At 59.8% G+C, this 18603-nt stretch overlaps 1 long non-coding RNA gene across 1 annotated transcript in view; it reads right to left on the reverse strand.

Annotated features, from left to right (window-relative positions):
• The window catches only part of LOC140734528 (uncharacterized), a 39774-nt gene that overhangs the window by 6097 nt on the left and 15074 nt on the right, over positions 1-18603 (reverse strand). Inside the window, exon 2 of the long non-coding RNA XR_012100557.1 lies at positions 505-633. This is a non-coding gene — a long non-coding RNA (uncharacterized lncRNA). The remainder of the gene's footprint in view (positions 1-504; positions 634-18603) is intronic.

Raw genomic sequence — 18603 nt, forward strand, 5'->3', positions numbered from 1 at the left:
ATGGGACCCAGCCCTTCCCATTCACTCCCACCGTCCACATTCCCAATGGGACCAACCCCTTCCTATTCACTCCCATCCTCCACACTCCCAATGGGACCCACTCCTTCCTATTCACTCCCACCGTCCACACTCCCAATGGGACCCACCCATTCCTATTCACTCCCATCCTCCACACTCCCAATGGGACCCACCCCTTCCCATTCACTCCCACCGTCCACATTCCCAATGGGACCCACCCCTTCCCATTCACTCCCATCCTCCACACTCCCAATGGGACCCACCCCTTCCTATTCACTCCCACCGTCCACACTCCCAATGGGAACCCCTCCTTCCCATTCACTCCCACCGTACTCACTCACAATGATGACCCCTCCTTCCCATTCCCACCACTGTCTGTAATCCCAATGGGAACCCACACTACTGGCTGGTTATGTTAGCCTGCCCCATGAGACCAGGAACCACATTCAACCACAAACGCTCAGCTAGACAATCCCTCCAGCCTACCGGCTTGACAGAAGATGGGAGGGTGGTCTGAGGAGAAATGTCCTGTTTAGGGTGTCTTCCACTGGCGGCAGGGGTCACGTTCTGAGTCACTGAATACACCGTACTCTGCGAATCCCAGTCCTCTGTGCTCTGTGTGTGGATCAAAGGTGTAGATTAGTGTGGGAGTGAATAGGGAGGAGGGGGTCCCATTGGGAGTGTGGACGGTGGGAGTGAATGGGAAGGAGGGGTTCCCATTGGGAGTGTGGACGGTGGGAGTGAATGGGGAGGAGGGGGGTCCCATTGGGAGTGTGGACGGTGGGAGTGAATGGGAAGGGGTGGGGTCCCATTGGGAGTGTGGACGGTGGGAGTGAATGGGGAGGAGGGAGTCCCATTGGGAGTGTGGACGGTGGGAGTGAATGGAAAGGGGTGGGTCCCATTGGAACTGTGGACAGTGGGAGTGAATGGGGAGGAGGGGGGTCCCATTGGGAGTGTGGACGGTGGGAGTGAATGGGAAGGGGTGGGGTCCCATTGGGAGTGTGGACGGTGGGAGTGAATGGGGAGGGGTGGGGTCCCATTGGGAGAGTGGACGGTGGGAGTGAATGGGGAGGAGGGGGTCCCATTGGGAGTGTGGACGTTGGGAGTGAATGGGAAGGGGTGGGGTCCATTGGGAGTGTGGACGGTGGGAGTGAATAGGAAGGGGTGGGGTCCCATTGGAAGTGTGGACGGTGGGAGGGAATGGGGAGGAGGGGTTCCCATTGGGAGAGTGGACGGTGGGAGTGAATGGGAAGGGGTGGGGTCCCATTGGGAGTGTGGACGGTGGGAGTGAATGGGCAGGGGTGGGGTCCCATTGGGAGTGTGGACGGTGGGAGTGAATGGGGAGGAGGGGGTCCCATTGGGAGTGTGGACGGTGGGAGTGAATGGGAAGGGGTGGGGTCCCATTGGGAGTGTGGACGGTGGGAGTGAATGGGAAGGGGTGAGGTCCCATTGGGAGTGTGGACGGTGGGAGTGAATGGGAAGGGGTGGGGTCCCATTGGGAGCGTGGACGGTGGGAGTGAATGGGAAGGGGTGGGGTCCCATTGGGAGTGTGGACGGTGGGAGTGAATAGGAAGGGGTGGGTCCCATTGGGAATGTGGACGGTGGGAGTGAATGGGAAGGAGGGGGTTCCATTGGGAGTGTGGACGGTGGTAGTGAATGGGAAGGGGTGGGGTCCCATTGGGAGTGTGGACGGTGGGAGTGAATGGGGAGGAGGGGGGTCCCATTGGGAGTGTGGACGGTGGGAGTGAATGGGGAGGAGGGGGGTCCCATTGGGAGTGTGGACGGTGGGAGTGAATGGGAAGGGGTGGGGTCCCATTGGGAGTGTGGACGGTGGGAGTGAATAGGAAGGGGTGGGTCCCATTGGGAATGTGGACGGTGGGAGTGAATGGGAAGGAGGGGGTTCCATTGGGAGTGTGGACGGTGGTAGTGAATGGGAAGGGGGGGGGTCCCATTGGGAGTGTGGACGGTGGGAGTGAATGGTGAGGAGGGGGTCCCATTGGGAGTGTGGACGGTGGGAGTGAATGGGGAGGAGGGGGGTCCCATTGGGAGTGTGGACGGTGGGAGTGAATGGGGAGGAGGGGGTCCCATTGGGAGTCTGGACGGTGGGAGTGAATGGGGAGGGGGGTCCCATTGGAAGTGTGGACGGTGGGAGTGAATGGGGAGGAGGGGGTTCCATTGGAGTGTGGACGGTGGGAGTGAATGGGGAGGAGGGGGTTCCCATTGGAGTGTGGACGGTGGGAGTGAATGGGGAGGAGGGGTCCCCATTGGAGTGTGGACGGTGGGAGTGAATGGGGAGGAGGGGGTCCCATTGGGAGTGTGGACGGTGGGAGTGAATGGGAAGGGGTGGGGTCCCATTGGAGTGCGGACGGTGGGAGTGAATGGGGAGGAGGGGGTCCCATTGGAGTGTGGACGGTGGCAGTGAATGGGGAGGAGGGGGTCCCATTGGAGTGTGGACAGTGGGAGTGAATGGGAAGGAGGGGGATTCATTGGAGTGTGGACGGTGGGAGTGAATGGGAAGGAGGGGGTCCCATTGGAGTGTGGACGGTGGGAGTGAATGGGGAGGAGGGGTTCCCATTGGAGTGTGGACGGTGGGAGTGAATGGGGAGGAGGGGGTCCCATTGGGAGTGTGGACGGTGGGAGTGAATGGGGAGGGGTTCCCATTGGGAGTGTGTACGGTGGGAGTGAATGGGAAGGAGGGGGTCCCATTGGAGTGTGGACGGTGGGAGTGAATGGGAAGGAGGGGGTTTCATTGGAGTGTGGACGGTGGGAGTGAATGGGAAGGAGGGGGTTTCATTGGAGTGTGGACGGTGGGAGTGAATGGGAAGGAGGGGGTCCCATTGGAGTGTGGACGGTGGGAGTGAATGGGAAGGAGGGGGTTTCATTGGAGTGTGGACGGTGGGAGTGAATGGGGAGGAGGGGTTCCCATTGGAGTGTGGACGGTGGGAGTGAATGGGAAGGAGGGGGTCCCATTGGAGTGTGGACGGTGGGAGTGAATGGGAAGGAGGGGGTTTCATTGGAGTGTGGACGGTGGGAGTGAATGGGAAGGAGGGGGTCCCATTGGAGTGTGGACGGTGGGAGTGAATGGGGAGGAGGGGTTCCCATTGGAGTGTGGACGGTGGGAGTGAATGGGAAGGAGGGGGTTTCATTGGAGTGTGGACGGTGGGAGTGAATGGGAAGGAGGGTGTCCCATTGGAGTGTGGACGGTGGGAGTGAATGGGAAGGAGGGGGTCCCATTGGAGTGTGGACGGTGGGAGTGAATGGGAAGGAGGGGGTCCCATTGGAGTGTGGACGGTGGGAGTGAATGGGAAGGAGGGGGTTTCATTGGAGTGTGGACGGTGGGAGTGAATGGGAAGGAGGGGTTCCCATTGGAGTGTGGACGGTGGGAGTGAATGGGAAGGAGGGGGTGTCATTGGAGTGTGGACGGTGGGAAGTGAATGGGAAGGAGGGGGTCCCATTGGAGTGTGGACGGTGGGAGTGAATGGGGACGAGGGGTTTCTCATTGGAGTGTGGACGGTGGAGTGAATGGGGAAGGAGGGGGGTCCCATTGGAATGTGGACGGTGGGGAGTGAATGGGAAGGAGGGGTTTTCATTGGAGTGTGGATGGTGGGAGTGAATGGGAAGGGGGTGGGGTCCCATTGGGAGTGTGGACGATGGGGAAGGTGAATGGGGAGGGGGTCCCATTGGGAGTGTGGACGGTGGGGATGGGAGTGAATGGGAAGGAGGGGTTCCCATTGGAGTGTGGACGGTGGGAGTGAATGGGGAGGAGGGGGTTTCATTGGTGTGTGGACGGTGGGAGTGAATGGGGAGGAGGGGGTTTCATTGGAGTGTGGAGGGTGGGAGTGAATGGGAAGGGGTGGGGTCCCTTTGGGAGTGTGGACGATGGGAGTGAATGGGGAGGAGGGGGTCCCATTGGGAGTGTGGACGGTGGGAGTGAATGGGGAGTGGGTCCCATTGGGAGTGTGGACGATGGGAGTGAATGGGAAGGAGGGGTTCCCATTGGAGTGTGGACGGTGGGAGTGAATGGGGAGGAGGGAGTCCCATTGGAGTGTGGATGGTGGGAGTGAATGGGAAGGAGGGGGTTTCATTGGTGTGTGGACGGTGGGAGTGAATGGGGAGGAGGGGGTTTCATTGGAGTGTGGACGGTGGGAGTGAATGGGAAGGGGTGGGGTCCCATTGGGAGTGTGGACGGTGGGAGTAAATGGGAAGGAGGGGTTCCCATTGGAGTGTGGACGGTGGGAGTGAATGGGGAGGAGGGAGTCCCATTGGAGTGTGGACGGTGGGAGTGAATGGGAAGGAGGGGGTTTCATTGGGAGTGTGGACGGTGGGAGTGAATGGGAAGGAGGGGGTTTCATTGCAGTGTGGACGGTGGGAGTGAATGGGAAGGGGTTCCCATTGGGAGTGTGGACGATGGGAGTGAATGGGAAGGAGGGGTTCCCATTGGAGTGTGGACGGTGGGAGTGAATGGGGAGGAGGGAGTCCCATTGGAGTGTGGATGGTGGGAGTGAATGGGAAGGAGGGGGTTTCATTGGTGTGTGGACGGTGGGAGTGAATGGGGAGGAGGGGGTTTCATTGGAGTGTGGACGGTGGGAGTGAATGGGAAGGGGTGGGGTCCCATTGGGAGTGTGGACGGTGGGAGTAAATGGGAAGGAGGGGTTCCCATTGGAGTGTGGACGGTGGGAGTGAATGGGAAGGAGGGGGTTTCATTGGTGTGTGGACGGTGGGAGTGAATGGGGAGGAGGGGGTTTCATTGGAGTGTGGACGGTGGGAGTGAATGGGAAGGGGTGGGGTCCCATTGGGAGTGTGGACGGTGGGAGTGAATGGGGAGGAGGGGGGTCCCATTGGGAGTGTGGACGGTGGGAGTGAATGGGGAGGGTGTCCCATTGGAGTGTGGACGGTGGGAGTGAATGGGAAGGAGGGATTCCCATTGGAGTGTGGACGGTGGGAGTGAATGGGGAGGAGGGAGTCCCATTGGAGTGTGGACGGTGGGAGTGAATGGGAAGAGGGGGTTTCATTGGGAGTGTGGACGGTGGGAGTGAATGGGAAGGAGGGGGTTTCATTGGAGTGTGGACGGTGGGAGTGAATGGGAAGGGGTTCCCATTGGGAGTGTGGACGGTGGGAGTGAATGGGGAGGAGGGGGTTTCATTGGAGTGTGGACGGTGGGAGTGAATGGGAAGGAGGGGGTGTCATTGGAGTGTGGACGGTGGGAGTGAATGGGAAGGAGGGGGTCCCATTGGAGTGTGGACGGTGGGAGTGAATGGGGAGGAGGGGTTACCATTGGAGTGTGGACGGTGGGAGTGAATGGGAAGGAGGGGGTCCCATTGGAGTGTGGACGGTGGGAGTAAATGGGAAGGAGGTGGTTTCATTGGTGTGTGGACGGTGGGAGTGAATGGGAAGGAGGGGGTCCCATTGGAGTGTGGATGGTGGGAGTGAATGGGAAGGGGTGGGGTCCCATTGGGTGTGTAGACGGTGGGAGTGAATGGGGAGGAGGGGTTCCATTGGAATGTGGACGGTGGGAGTGAATGGGAAGGGGTGGGGTCCCATTGGAGTGTGGACGGTGGGAGGTGAATGGGAAGGAGGGGTTTTCATTGGAGTGTGGATGGTGGGAGTGAATGGGAAGGGGTGGGGTCCCATTGGGAGTGTGGACGATGGGAGTGAATGGGGAGGGGGTCCCATTGGAGTGTGGACGGTGGGAGTGAATGGGGAGGAGGGGGTTTCATTGGTGTGTGGACGGTGGGAGTGAATGGGGAGGAGGGGGTTTCATTGGAGTGTGGAGGGTGGGAGTGAATGGGAAGGGGTGGGGTCCCATTGGGAGTGTGGACGATGGGAGTGAATGGGGAGGAGGGGGTCCCATTGGGAGTGTGGACGGTGGGAGTGAATGGGGAGTGGGTCCCATTGGGAGTGTGGACGATGGGAGTGAATGGGAAGGAGGGGTTCCCATTGGAGTGTGGACGGTGGGAGTGAATGGGGAGGAGGGAGTCCCATTGGAGTGTGGATGGTGGGAGTGAATGGGAAGGAGGGGGTTTCATTGGTGTGTGGACGGTGGGAGTGAATGGGGAGGAGGGGGTTTCATTGGAGTGTGGACGGTGGGAGTGAATGGGAAGGGGTGGGGTCCCATTGGGAGTGTGGACGGTGGGAGTAAATGGGAAGGAGGGGTTCCCATTGGAGTGTGGACGGTGGGAGTGAATGGGGAGGAGGGAGTCCCATTGGAGTGTGGACGGTGGGAGTGAATGGGAAGGAGGGGGTTTCATTGGGAGTGTGGACGGTGGGAGTGAATGGGAAGGAGGGGGTTTCATTGCAGTGTGGACGGTGGGAGTGAATGGGAAGGGGTTCCCATTGGGAGTGTGGACGGTGGGAGTGAATGGGGAGGAGGGGGTTTCATTGGAATGTGGACGGTGGGAGTGAATGGGAAGGAGGGGGTTTCATTGGAGTGTGGACGGTGGGAGTGAATGGGAAGGAGGGGGTCCCATTGGAGTGTGGATGGTGGGAGTGAAAGGGGAGGAGGGGGTTTCATTGGAGTGTGGACGGTGGGAGGGAATGTGGAGGAGGGGGTTTCATTGGAGTGTGGACAGTGGGAGTGAATGGGAAGGAGGGGGTTTCATTGGAGTGTGGACGGTGGGAGTGAATGGGAAGGAGGGGGTTTCATTGGAGTGTGGACGGTGGGAGTGAATGGGAAGGAGGGGGTTTCATTGGAGTGTGGACGGTGGGAGTGAATGGGAAGGAGGGGGTTTCATTGGAGTGTGGACGGTGGGAGTGAATGGGGAGGAGGGGTTCCCATTGGAGTGTGGACGGTGGGAGAGAATGGGAAGGAGGGGGTCCCATTGGGAGTGTGGACGGTGGGAGTGAATGGGGAGGAGGGGGTCCCATTGGGAGTGTGGACGGTGGGAGTGAATGGGGAGGGGGGTCCCATTGGGAGTGTGGACGGTGGGAGTGAATGGGAAGGAGGGGTTCCCATTGGAGTGTGGACGGTGGGAGTGAATGGGAAGGAGGGGGTTTCATTGGAGTGTGGACGGTGGGAGTGAATGGGAAGGAGGGTGTCCCATTGGAGTGTGGACGGTGGGAGTGAATGGGAAGGAGGGGGTCCCATTGGAGTGTGGACGGTGGGAGTGAATGGGAAGGAGGGGGTCCCATTGGAGTGTGGACGGTGGGAGTGAATGGGAAGGAGGGGGTTTCATTGGAGTGTGGACGGTGGGAGTGAATGGGAAGGAGGGGGTTTCTTTGGAGTGTGGACGGTGGGAGTGAATGGGAAGGAGGGGGTCCCATTGGAGTGTGGCCGGTGGGAGTGAATGGGAAGGAGGGGTTCCCATTGGAGTGTGGACGGTGGGAGTGAATGGGAAGGAGGGGGTGTCATTGGAGTGTGGACGGTGGGAGTGAATGGGAAGGAGGGGGTCCCATTGGAGTGTGGACGGTGGGAGTGAATGGGGAGGAGGGGTTCTCATTGGAGTGTGGACGGTGGGAGTGAATGGGAAGGAGGGGGTCCCATTGGAGTGTGGACGGTGGGAGTGAATGGGAAGGAGGGGGTTTCATTGGTGTGTGGACGGTGGGAGTGAATGGGAAGGAGGGGGTCCCATTGGAGTGTGGACGGTGGGAGTGAATGGGAAGGGGTGGGGTCCCATTGGGAGTGTAGACGGTGGGAGTGAATGGGGAGGAGGGGTTCCCATTGGAATGTGGACGGTGGGAGTGAATGGGAAGGGGTGGGGTCCCATTGGAGTGTGGTCGGTGGGAGTGAATGGGAAGGAGGGGGTTTCATTGGAGTGTGGATGGTGGGAGTGAATGGGAAGGGGTGGGGTCCCATTGGGAGTGTGGACGGTGGGAGTGAATGGGGAGGTGGTCCCATTGGGAGTGTGGACGGTGGGAGTGAATGGGAAGGAGGGGTTCCCATTGGAGTGTGGACGGTGGGAGTGAATGGGGAGGAGGGGGTTTCACTGGTGTGTGGACGGTGGGAGTGAATGGGGAGGAGGGGGTTTCATTGGAGTGTGGACGGTGGGAGTGAATGGGAAGGGGTGGGGTCCCATTGGGAGTGTGGACGATGGGAGTGAATGGGGAGGAGGGGGGTCCCATTGGGAGTGTGGACGGTGGGAGTGAATGGGGAGGGGGTCCCATTGGGAGTGTGGACGGTGGGAGTGAATGGGAAGGAGGGGTTCCCATTGGAGTGTGGACGGTGGGAGTGAATGGGGAGGAGGGAGTCCCATTGGAGTGTGGACGGTGGGTGTGAATGGGAAGGAGGGGGTTTCATTGGTGTGTGGACGGTGGGAGTGAATGGGGAGGAGGGGGTTTCATTGGAGTGTGGACGGTGGGAGTGAATGGGAAGGGGTGGGGTCCCATTGGGAGTGTGGACGGTGGGAGTGAATGGGGAGGAGGGGGTCCCATTGGGAGTGTGGACGGTGGGAGTGAATGGGGAGGGGGTCCCATTGGGAGTGTGGACGGTGGGAGTGAATGGGAAGGAGGGGTTCCCATTGGAGTGTGGACGGTGGGAGTGAATGGGGAGGAGGGAGTCAAATTGGAGTGTGGACGGTGGGAGTGAATGGGGAGGAGGGAGTCAAATTGGAGTGTGGACGGTGGGAGTGAATGGGGAGGAGGGAGTCAAATTGGAGTGTGGACGGTGGGAGTGAATGGGAAGGAGGGGGTTTCTTTGGGAGTGTGGACGGTGGGAGTGAATGGGAAGGAGGGGGATTCATTGGAGTGTGGACAGTGGGAGTGAATGGGAAGGGGTTCCCATTGGGAGTGTGGATGGTGGGAGTGAATGGGGAGGAGGGGGTTTCATTGGAGTGTGGACGGTGGGAGTGAATGGGAAGGAGGGGGTTTCATTGGAGTGTGGACGGTGGGAGTGAATGGGAAGGAGGGGGTTTCATTGGAGTGTGGACGGTGGGAGTGAATGGGAAGGAGTGGGTCCCATTGGCGTGTGGACGGTGGGAGTGAATGGGAAGGAGGGGGTTTCATTGGAGTGTGGACGGTGGTAGTGAATGGGAAGGAGGGGGTCCCATTGGTGTGTGGACGGTGGGAGTGAATGGGAAGGGGTGGGGTCCCATTGGAGTGTGGACGGTGGGAGTGAATGGGAAGGAGGGGGTGTCATTGGAGTGTGGACGGTGGGAGTGAATGGGAAGGAGGGGGTCCCATTGGAGTGTGGACGGTGGGAGTGAATGGGGAGGAGGGGTTCCCATTGGAGTGTGGACGGTGGGAGTGAATGGGAAGGAGGGGTTCCCATTGGAGTGTGGACGGTGGGAGTGAATGAGAAGGAGGGGGTTTCATTGGTGTGTGGACGGTGGGAGTGAATGGGAAAGAGGGGGTCCCATTGGAGTGTGGACGGTGGGAGTGAATGGGAAGGGGTGGGGTCCCATTGGGAGTGTGGACGGTGGGAGTGAATGGGGAGGAGGGGTTCCCATTGGAGTGTGGACGGTAGGAGTGAATGGGGAGGAGGGGTTCCCATTGGAATGTGGACGGTGGGAGTGAATGGGAAGGAGGGGGTTTCATTGGTGTGTGGACGGTGGGAGTGAATGGGGAGGAGGGGGTTTCATTGGAGTGTGGACGGTGGGAGTGAATGGGAAGGGGTGGGGTCCCATTGGGAGTGTGGACGGTGGGAGTGAATGGGGAGGAGGGGGGTCCCATTGGGAGTGTGGACGGTGGGAGTGAATGGGGAGGGGGGTCCCATTGGGAGTGTGGACGGTGGGAGTGAATGGGAAGGAGGGGTTCCCATTGGAGTGTGGACGGTGGGAGTGAATGGGGAGGAGGGAGTCCCATTGGAGTGTGGACGGTGGGAGTGAATGGGAAGGAGGGGGTTTCATTGGGAGTGTGGACGGTGGGAGTGAATGGGAAGGAGGGGGTTTCATTGGAGTGTGGATGGTGGGAGTGAATGGGAAGGGGTGGGGTCCCATTGGGAGTGTGGACGGTGGGAGTGAATGGGGAGGTGGTCCCATTGGGAGTGTGGACGGTGGGAGTGAATGGGAAGGAGGGGGTTTCATTGGAGTGTGGACGGTGGGAGTGAATGGGAAGGAGGGGGTCCCATTGGAGTGTGGACGGTGGGAGTGAATGGGGAGGAGGGGGTCCCATTGGAGTGTGGACGGTGGGAGTGAATGGGAAGGAGGGGGTCCCATTGGAGTGTGGACGGTGGGAGTGAATGGGAAGGAGGGGGTCCCATTGGAGTGTGGACGGTGGGAGTGAATGGGAAGGAGGGGGTTTCATTGGAGTGTGGACGGTGGGAGTGAATGGGAAGGGGTGGGGTCCCATTGGGTGTGTAGACGGTGGGAGTGAATGGGGAGGAGGGGTTCCCATTGGAATGTGGACGGTGGGAGTGAATGGGAAGGGGTGGGGTCCCATTGGAGTGTGGACGGTGGGAGTGAATGGGAAGGAGGGGTTTTCATTGGAGTGTGGATGGTGGGAGTGAATGGGAAGGGGTGGGGTCCCATTGGGAGTGTGGACGATGGGAGTGAATGGGGAGGGGGTCCCATTGGGAGTGTGGACGGTGGGAGTGAATGGGAAGGAGGGGTTCCCATTGGAGTGTGGACGGTGGGAGTGAATGGGTAGGAGGGGGTTTCATTGGTGTGTGGACGGTGGGAGTGAATGGGGAGGAGGGGGTTTCATTGGAGTGTGGAGGGTGGGAGTGAATGGGAAGGGGTGGGGTCCCATTGGGAGTGTGGACGATGGGAGTGAATGGGGAGGAGGGGGTCCCATTGGGAGTGTGGACGGTGGGAGTGAATGGGGAGTGGGTCCCATTGGGAGTGTGGACGATGGGAGTGAATGGGAAGGAGGGGTTCCCATTGGAGTGTGGACGGTGGGAGTGAATGGGGAGGAGGGAGTCCCATTGGAGTGTGGATGGTGGGAGTGAATGGGAAGGAGGGGGTTTCATTGGTGTGTGGACGGTGGGAGTGAATGGGGAGGAGGGGGTTTCATTGGAGTGTGGACGATGGGAGTGAATGGGAAGGGGTGGGGTCCCATTGGGAGTGTGGACGGTGGGAGTAAATGGGAAGGAGGGGTTCCCATTGGAGTGTGGACGGTGGGAGTGAATGGGGAGGAGGGAGTCCCATTGGAGTGTGGACGGTGGGAGTGAATGGGAAGGAGGGGGTTTCATTGGGAGTGTGGACGGTGGGAGTGAATGGGAAGGAGGGGGTTTCATTGCAGTGTGGACGGTGGGAGTGAATGGGAAGGGGTTCCCATTGGGAGTGTGGACGGTGGGAGTGAATGGGGAGGAGGGGGTTTCATTGGAGTGTGGACGGTGGGAGTGAATGGGAAGGAGGGGGTTTCATTGGAGTGTGGACGGTGGGAGTGAATGGGAAGGAGGGGGTCCCATTGGAGTGTGGATGGTGGGAGTGAATGGGGAGGAGGGGGTTTCATTGGAGTGTGGACGGTGGGAGTGAATGGGGAGGAGGGGGTTTCATTGGAGTGTGGACAGTGGGAGTGAATGGGAAGGAGGGGGTTTCATTGGAGTGTGGACGGTGGGAGTGAATGGGAAGGAGGGGGTTTCATTGGACTGTGGACGGTGGGAGTTAATGGGAAGGAGGGGGTCCCATTGGAGTGTGGACGGTGGGAGTGAATGGGAAGGAGGGGGTTTCATTGGAGTGTGGACGGTGGGAGTGAATGGGGAGGAGGGGTTCCCATTGGAGTGTGGACGGTGGGAGTGAATGGGAAGGAGGGGGGTCCCATTGGAGTGTGGACGGTGGGAGTGAATGGGAAGGAGGGGGTTTCATTGGAGTGTGGACGGTGGGAGTGAATGGGGAGGAGGGGTTCCCATTGGAGTGTGGACGGTGGGAGTGAATGGGAAGGAGGGGGTTTCATTGGAGTGTGGACGGTGGGAGTGAATGGGAAGGAGGGTGTCCCATTGGAGTGTGGACGGTGGGAGTGAATGGGGAGGAGGGGTTCCCATTGGAGTGTGGACGGTGGGAGTGAATGGGAAGGAGGGCTTTCATTGGAGTGTGGACGGTGGGAGTGAATGGGAAGGAGGGTGTCCCATTGGAGTGTGGACGGTGGGAGTGAATGGGAAGGAGGGGGTCCCATTGGAGTGTGGACGGTGGGAGTGAATGGGAAGGAGGGGGTCCCATTGGAGTGTGGACGGTGGGAGTGAATGGGAAGGAGGGGGTTTCATTGGAGTGTTGTTGGTGGGAGTGAATGGGAAGGAGGGGGTTTCATTGGAGTGTGGACGGTGGGAGTGAATGGGAAGGAGGGGGTCCCATTGGAGTGTGGACGGTGGGAGTGAATGGGAAGGAGGGGGTCTCATTGGAGTGTGGACGGTGGGAGTGAATGGGAAGGAGGGGGTTTCATTGGAGTGTTGTCGGTGGGAGTGAATGGGAAGGAGGGGGTTTCATTGGAGTGTGGACGGTGGGAGTGAATGGGAAGGAGGGGGGTCCCATTGGAGTGTGGCCGGTGGGAGTGAATGGGAAGGAGGGGGTCCCATTGGAGTGTGGACGGTGGGAGTGAATGGGGAGGAGGGGTTCTCATTGGAGTGTGGACGGTGGGAGTGAATGGGAAGGAGGGGGTCCCATTGGAGTGTGGACGGTGGGAGTGAATGGGAAGGAGGGGGTTTCATTGGTGTGTGGACGGTGGGAGTGAATGGGAAGGAGGGGGTCCCATTGGAGTGTGGACGGTGGGAGTGAATGGGAAGGGGTGGGGTCCCATTGGGAGTGTGGATGGTGGGAGTGAATGGGGAGGAGGGGTTCCCATTGGAATGTGGACGGTGGGAGTGAATGGGAAGGGGTGGGGTCCCATTGGAGTGTGGACGGTGGGAGTGAATGGGAAGGAGGGGGTTTCATTGGAGTGTGGATGGTGGGAGTGAATGGGAATGGGGTGGGGTCCCATTGGGAGTGTGGACGGTGGGAGTGAATGGGGAGGTGGTCTCATTGGGAGTGTGGACGGTGGGAGTGAATGGGAAGGAGGGGGTTTCATTGGAGTGTGGACGGTGGGAGTGAATGGGGAGGAGGGGTTCCCATTGGAGTGTGGACGGTGGGAGTGAATGGGAAGGAGGGGGTCCCATTGGAGTGTGGACGGTGGGAGTGAATGGGAAGGAGGGGGTCCCATTGGAGTGTGGACGGTGGGAGTGAATGGGAAGGAGGGGGTTTCATTGGAGTGTGGACGGTGGGAGTGAATGGGAAGGAGGGGGTTTCATTGGAGTGTGGACGGTGGGAGTGAATGGGAAGGAGGGGGTCCCATTGGAGTGTGGCCGGTGGGAGTGAATGGGAAGGAGGGGCCCATGAGTTGCCGAGAATGAGAGTGGACGGTGGGAGTGAATGGGAAGGAGGGGGTGTCATTGGAGTGTGGACGGTGGGAGTGAATGGGAAGGAGGGGGTCCCATTGGAGTGTGGACGGTGGGAGTGAATGGGGAGGAGGGGTTCCCATTGGAGTGTGGACGGTGGGAGTGAATGGGAAGGAGGGGGTCCCATTGGAGTGTGGACGGTGGGAGTGAATGGGAAGCAGGGGGTCCCATTGGAGTGTGGACGGTGGGAGTGAATGGGAAGGAGGGGGTTTCATTGGAGTGTGGACGGTGGGAGTGAATGGGAAGGAGGGGGTTTCATTGGATTGTGGACGGTGGGAGTGAATGGGAAGGAGGGGGTCCCATTGGAGTGTGGCCGGTGGGAGTGAATGGGAAGGAGGGGTTCCCATTGGAGTGTGGACGGTGGGAGTGAATGGGAAGGAGGGGGGTGTCATTGGAGTGTGGACGGTGGGAGTGAATGGGAAGGAGGGGGTCCCATTGGAGTGTGGACGGTGGGAGTGAATGGGGAGGAGGGGTTCTCATTGGAGTGTGGACGGTGGGAGTGAATGGGAAGGAGGGGGGTCCCATTGGAGTGTGGACGGTGAGAGTGAATGGGAAGGAGGGGGTTTCATTGGTGTGTGGACGGTGGGAGTGAATGGGAAGGAGGGGGTCCCATTGGAGTGTGGACGGTGGGAGTGAATGGGAAGGGGTGGGGTCCCATTGGGAGTGTGGACGGTGGGAGTGAATGGGGAGGAGGGGTTCCCATTGGAATGTGGACGGTGGGAGTGAATGGGAAGGGGTGGGGTCCCATTGGAGTGTGGACGGTGGGAGTGAATGGGAAGGAGGGGGTTTCATTGGAGTGTGGATGGTGGGAGTGAATGGGAAGGGGTGTGGGTCCCATTGGGAGTGTGGACGGTGGGAGTGAATGGGGAGGTGGTCCCATTGGGAGTGTGGACGGTGGGAGTGAATGGGAAGGAGGGGGTTTCATTGGAGTGTGGACGGTGGGAGTGAATGGGAAGGAGGGGGGTCCCATTGGAGTGTGGACGGTGGGAGTGAATGGGGAGGAGGGGTTCCCATTGGAGTGTGGACGGTGGGAGTGAATGGGAAGGAGGGGGGTCCCATTGGAGTGTGGACGGTGGGAGTGAATGGGAAGGAGGGGGTCCCATTGGAGTGTGGACGGTGGGAGTGAATGGGGAAGGAGGGGGTTTCATTGGAGTGTGGACGGTGGGAGTGAATGGGAAGGGGTGGGGTCCCATTGGGTGTGTAGACGGTGGGAGTGAATGGGGAGGAGGGGTTCCCATTGGAATGTGGACGGTGGGAGTGAATGGGAAGGGGTGGGGTCCCATTGGAGTGTGGACGGTGGGAGTGAATGGGAAGGAGGGGTTTTCATTGGAGTGTGGATGGTGGGAGTGAATGGGAAGGGGTGGGGTCCCATTGGGAGTGTGGACGATGGGAGTGGGGGTCCCATTGGGAGTGTGGACGATGGGAGTGAATGGGGAGGGGGTCCCATTGGGAGTGTGGACGGTGGGAGTGAATGGGAAGGAGGGGTTCCCATTGGAGTGTGGACGGTGGGAGTGAATGGGTGGGAGGGGGTTTCATTGGTGTGTGGACGGTGGGAGTGAATGGGGAGGAGGGGGTTTCATTGGAGTGTGGAGGGTGGGAGTGAATGGGAAGGGGTGGGGTCCCATTGGGGAGTGTGGACGATGGGAGTGAATGGGGAGGAGGGGGTCCCATTGGGAGTGTGGACGGTGGGAGTGAATGGGGAGTGGGTCCCATTGGGAGTGTGGACGATGGGAGTGAATGGGAAGGAGGGGTTCCCATTGGAGTGTGGACGGTGGGAGTGAATGGGGAGGAGGGAGTCCCATTGGAGTGTGGATGGTGGGAGTGAATGGGAAGGAGGGGGTTTCATTGGTGTGTGGACGGTGGGAGTGAATGGGGAGGAGGGGGTTTCATTGGAGTGTGGACGGTGGGAGTGAATGGGAAGGGGTGGGGTCCCATTGGGAGTGTGGACGGTGGGAGTAAATGGGAAGGAGGGGTTCCCATTGGAGTGTGGACAGTGGGAGTGAATGGGGAGGAGGGAGTCCCATTGGAGTGTGGACGGTGGGAGTGAATGGGAAGGAGGGGGTTTCATTGGGAGTGTGGACGGTGGGAGTGAATGGGAAGGAGGGGGTTTCATTGCAGTGTGGACGGTGGGAGTGAATGGGAAGGGGTTCCCATTGGGAGTGTGGACGGTGCGAGTGAATGGGGAGGAGGGGGGTTTCATTGGAGTGTGGACGGGTGGGAGTGAATGGGAAGGAGGGGGTTTCATTGGAGTGTGGACGGTGGGAGTGAATGGGAAGGAGGGGGTCCCATTGGAGTGTGGATGGTGGGAGTGAATGGGGAGGAGGAGGTTTCATTGGAGTGTGGACGGTGGGAGTGAATGGGGAGGAGGGGGTTTCATTGGAGTGTGGACAGTGGGGAGTGGAATGGGAAGGAGGGGGGTTTCATTGGAGTGTGGACGGTGGGAGTGAATGGGAAGGAGGGGGTTTCATTGGAGTGTGGACGGTGGGAGTGAATGGGAAGGAGGGGGTCCCATTGGAGTGTGGACGGAGGGAGTGAATGGGAAGGAGGGGGGTTTCATTGGAGTGTGGACGGTGGGAGTGAATGGGGGAGGAGGGGGTTCCCATTGGACTGTGGACGGTGGGAGTGAATGGGAAGGAGGGGGTCCCATTGGAGTGTGGACGGTGGGAGTGAATGGGAAGGAGGGGGTTTCATTGGAGTGTGGACGGTGGGAGTGAATGGGAAGGAGGGGGTCCCATTGGAGTGTGGACGGTGGGAGTGAATGGGGAGGAGGGGTTCCCATTGGAGTGTGGACGGTGGGAGTGAATGGGAAGGAGGGGGTTTCATTGGAGTGTGGACGGTGGGAGTGAATGGGAAGGAGGGTGTCCCATTGGAGTGTGGACGGTGGGAGTGAATGGGAAGGAGGGGGTCCCATTGGAGTGTGGACGGTGGGAGTGAATGGGAAGGAGGGGGTCCCATTGGAGTGTGGACGGTGGGAGTGAATGGGAAGGAGGCGGTTTCATTGGAGTGTTGTCGGTGGGAGTGAATGGGAAGGAGGGGGTTTCATTGGAGTGTGGACGGTGGGAGTGAATGGGAAGGAGGGGGTCCCATTGGAGTGTGGCCGGGTGGGAGTGAATGGGAAGGAGGGGTTCCCATTGGAGTGTGGACGGTGGGGAGTGAATGGGAAGGAGTGGGTGTCATTGGAGTGTGGACGGTGGGAGTGAATGGGAAGGAGGGGGTCCCATTGGAGTGTGGACGGTGGGAGGTGAATGGGGAGGAGGGGTTCTCATTGGAGTGTGGACGGTGGGAGTGAATGGGAAGGAGGGGGTCCCATTGGAGTGTGGACGGTGGGAGTGAATGGGAAGGAGGGGGGTTTCATTGGTGTGTGGACGGTGGGAAGTGAATGGGAAGGAGGGGGTCCCATTGGAGTGTGGACGGTGGGAGTGAATGGGAAGGGGTGGGGTCCCATTGGGAGTGTGGACGGTGGGAGTGAATGGGGAGGAGGGGTTCCCATTGGAATGTGGACGGTGGGAGTGAATGGGAAGGGGTGGGGTCCCATTGGAGTGTGGACGGTGGGAGTGAATGGGAAGGAGGGGGTTTCATTGGAGTGTGGATGGTGGGAGTGAATGGGTAGGGGTGGGGTCCCATTGGGAGTGTGGACGGTGGGAGTGAATGGGGGAGGTGGTCCCATTGGGAGTGTGGACGGTGGGAGTGAATGGGAAGGAGGGGGTTTCATTGGAGTGTGGACGGTGGGAGTGAATGGGAAGGAGGGGGTCCCATTGGAGTGTGGACGGTGGGAGTGAATGGGGAGGAGGGGTTCCCATTGGAGTGTGGACGGTGGGAGTGAATGGGAAGGAGGGGATCCCATTGGAGTGTGGACGGTGGGAGTGAATGGGAAGGAGGGGGGGTCCCATTGGAGTGTGGACGGTGGGAGTGAATGGGAAGGAGGGGGTTTCATTGGAGTGTGGACGGTGGGAGTGAATGGGAAGGAGCGGGTTTCATTGGAGTGTGGACGGTGGGAGTGAATGGGAAGGAGGGGGTCCCATTGGAGTGTGGCCGGTGGGAGTGAATGGGAAGGAGGGGTTCCCATTGGAGTGTGGACGGTGGGAGTGAATGGGAAGGAGGGGGGTGTCATTGGAGTGTGGACGGTGGGAGTGAATGGGAAGGAGGGGGTCCCATTGGAGTGTGGACGGTGGGAGTGAATGGGGAGGAGGGGTTCTCATTGGGAGTGTGGACGGTGGGAGTGAATGGGAAGGAGGGGGGGTCCCATTGGAGTGTGGACGGTGGGAGTGAATGGGAAGGAGGGGGTTTCATTGGTGTGTGGACGGTGGGAGTGAATGGGAAGGAGGGGGGTCCCATTGGAGTGTGGACGGTGGGAGTGAATGGGAAGGGGTGGGGTCCCATTGGGAGTGTGGACGGTGGGAGTGAATGGGGAGGAGGGGTTCCCATTGGAATGTGGACGGTGGGAGTGAATGGGAAGGGGTGGGGTCCCATTGGAGTGTGGACGGTGGGAGTGAATGGGAAGGAGGGGGTTTCATTGGAGTGTGGATGGTGGGAGTGAATGGGAAGGGGTGGGGGTCCCATTGGGAGTGTGGACGGTGGGAGTGAATGGGAAGGAGGGGGTTTCATTGGAGTGTGGACGGTGGGAGTGAATGGGAAGGAGGGGGTCCCATTGGAGTGTGGACGGTGGGAGTGAATGGGGAGGAGGGGTTCCCATTGGAGTGTTGACGGTGGGAGTGAATGGGAAGGAGGGGGTCCCATTGGAGTGTGGATGGTGGGAGTGAATGGGAAGGGGTGGGGTCCCATTGGGAGTGTGGACGGTGGGAGTGAATGGGGAGGTGGTCCCATTGGGAGTGTGGACGGTGGGAGTGAATGGGAAGGAGGGGGTTTCATTGGAGTGTGGACGGTGGGAGTGAATGGGAAGGAGGGGGTCCCATTGGAGTGTGGACGGTGGGAGTGAATGGGGAGGAGGGGTTCCCATTGGAGTGTGGACGGTGGGAGTGAATGGGAAGGAGGGGGTCCCATTGGAGTGTGGACGGTGGGAGTGAATGGGAAGGAGGGGGTCCCATTGGAGTGTGGACGGTGGGAGGTGAATGGGAAGGAGGGGGTTTCATTGGAGTGTGGACGGTGGGAGTGAATGGGAAGGAGGGGGTTTCATTGGAGTGTGGACGGTGGGAGTGAATGGGAAGGAGGGGGTCCCATTGGAGTGTGGCCGGTGGGAGTGAATGGGAAGGAGGGGTTCCCATTGGAGTGTGGACGGTGGGAGTGAATGGGAAGGAGGGGGGTGTCATTGGAGTGTGGACGGTGGGAGTGAATGGGAAGGAGGGGGTCCCATTGGAGTGTGGACGGTGGGAGTGAATGGGGAGGAGGGG

Source organism: Hemitrygon akajei, chromosome 1, assembly GCF_048418815.1.
Source record: "Hemitrygon akajei chromosome 1, sHemAka1.3, whole genome shotgun sequence".
Taxonomy (NCBI): Eukaryota; Metazoa; Chordata; class Chondrichthyes; order Myliobatiformes; family Dasyatidae; genus Hemitrygon; species Hemitrygon akajei.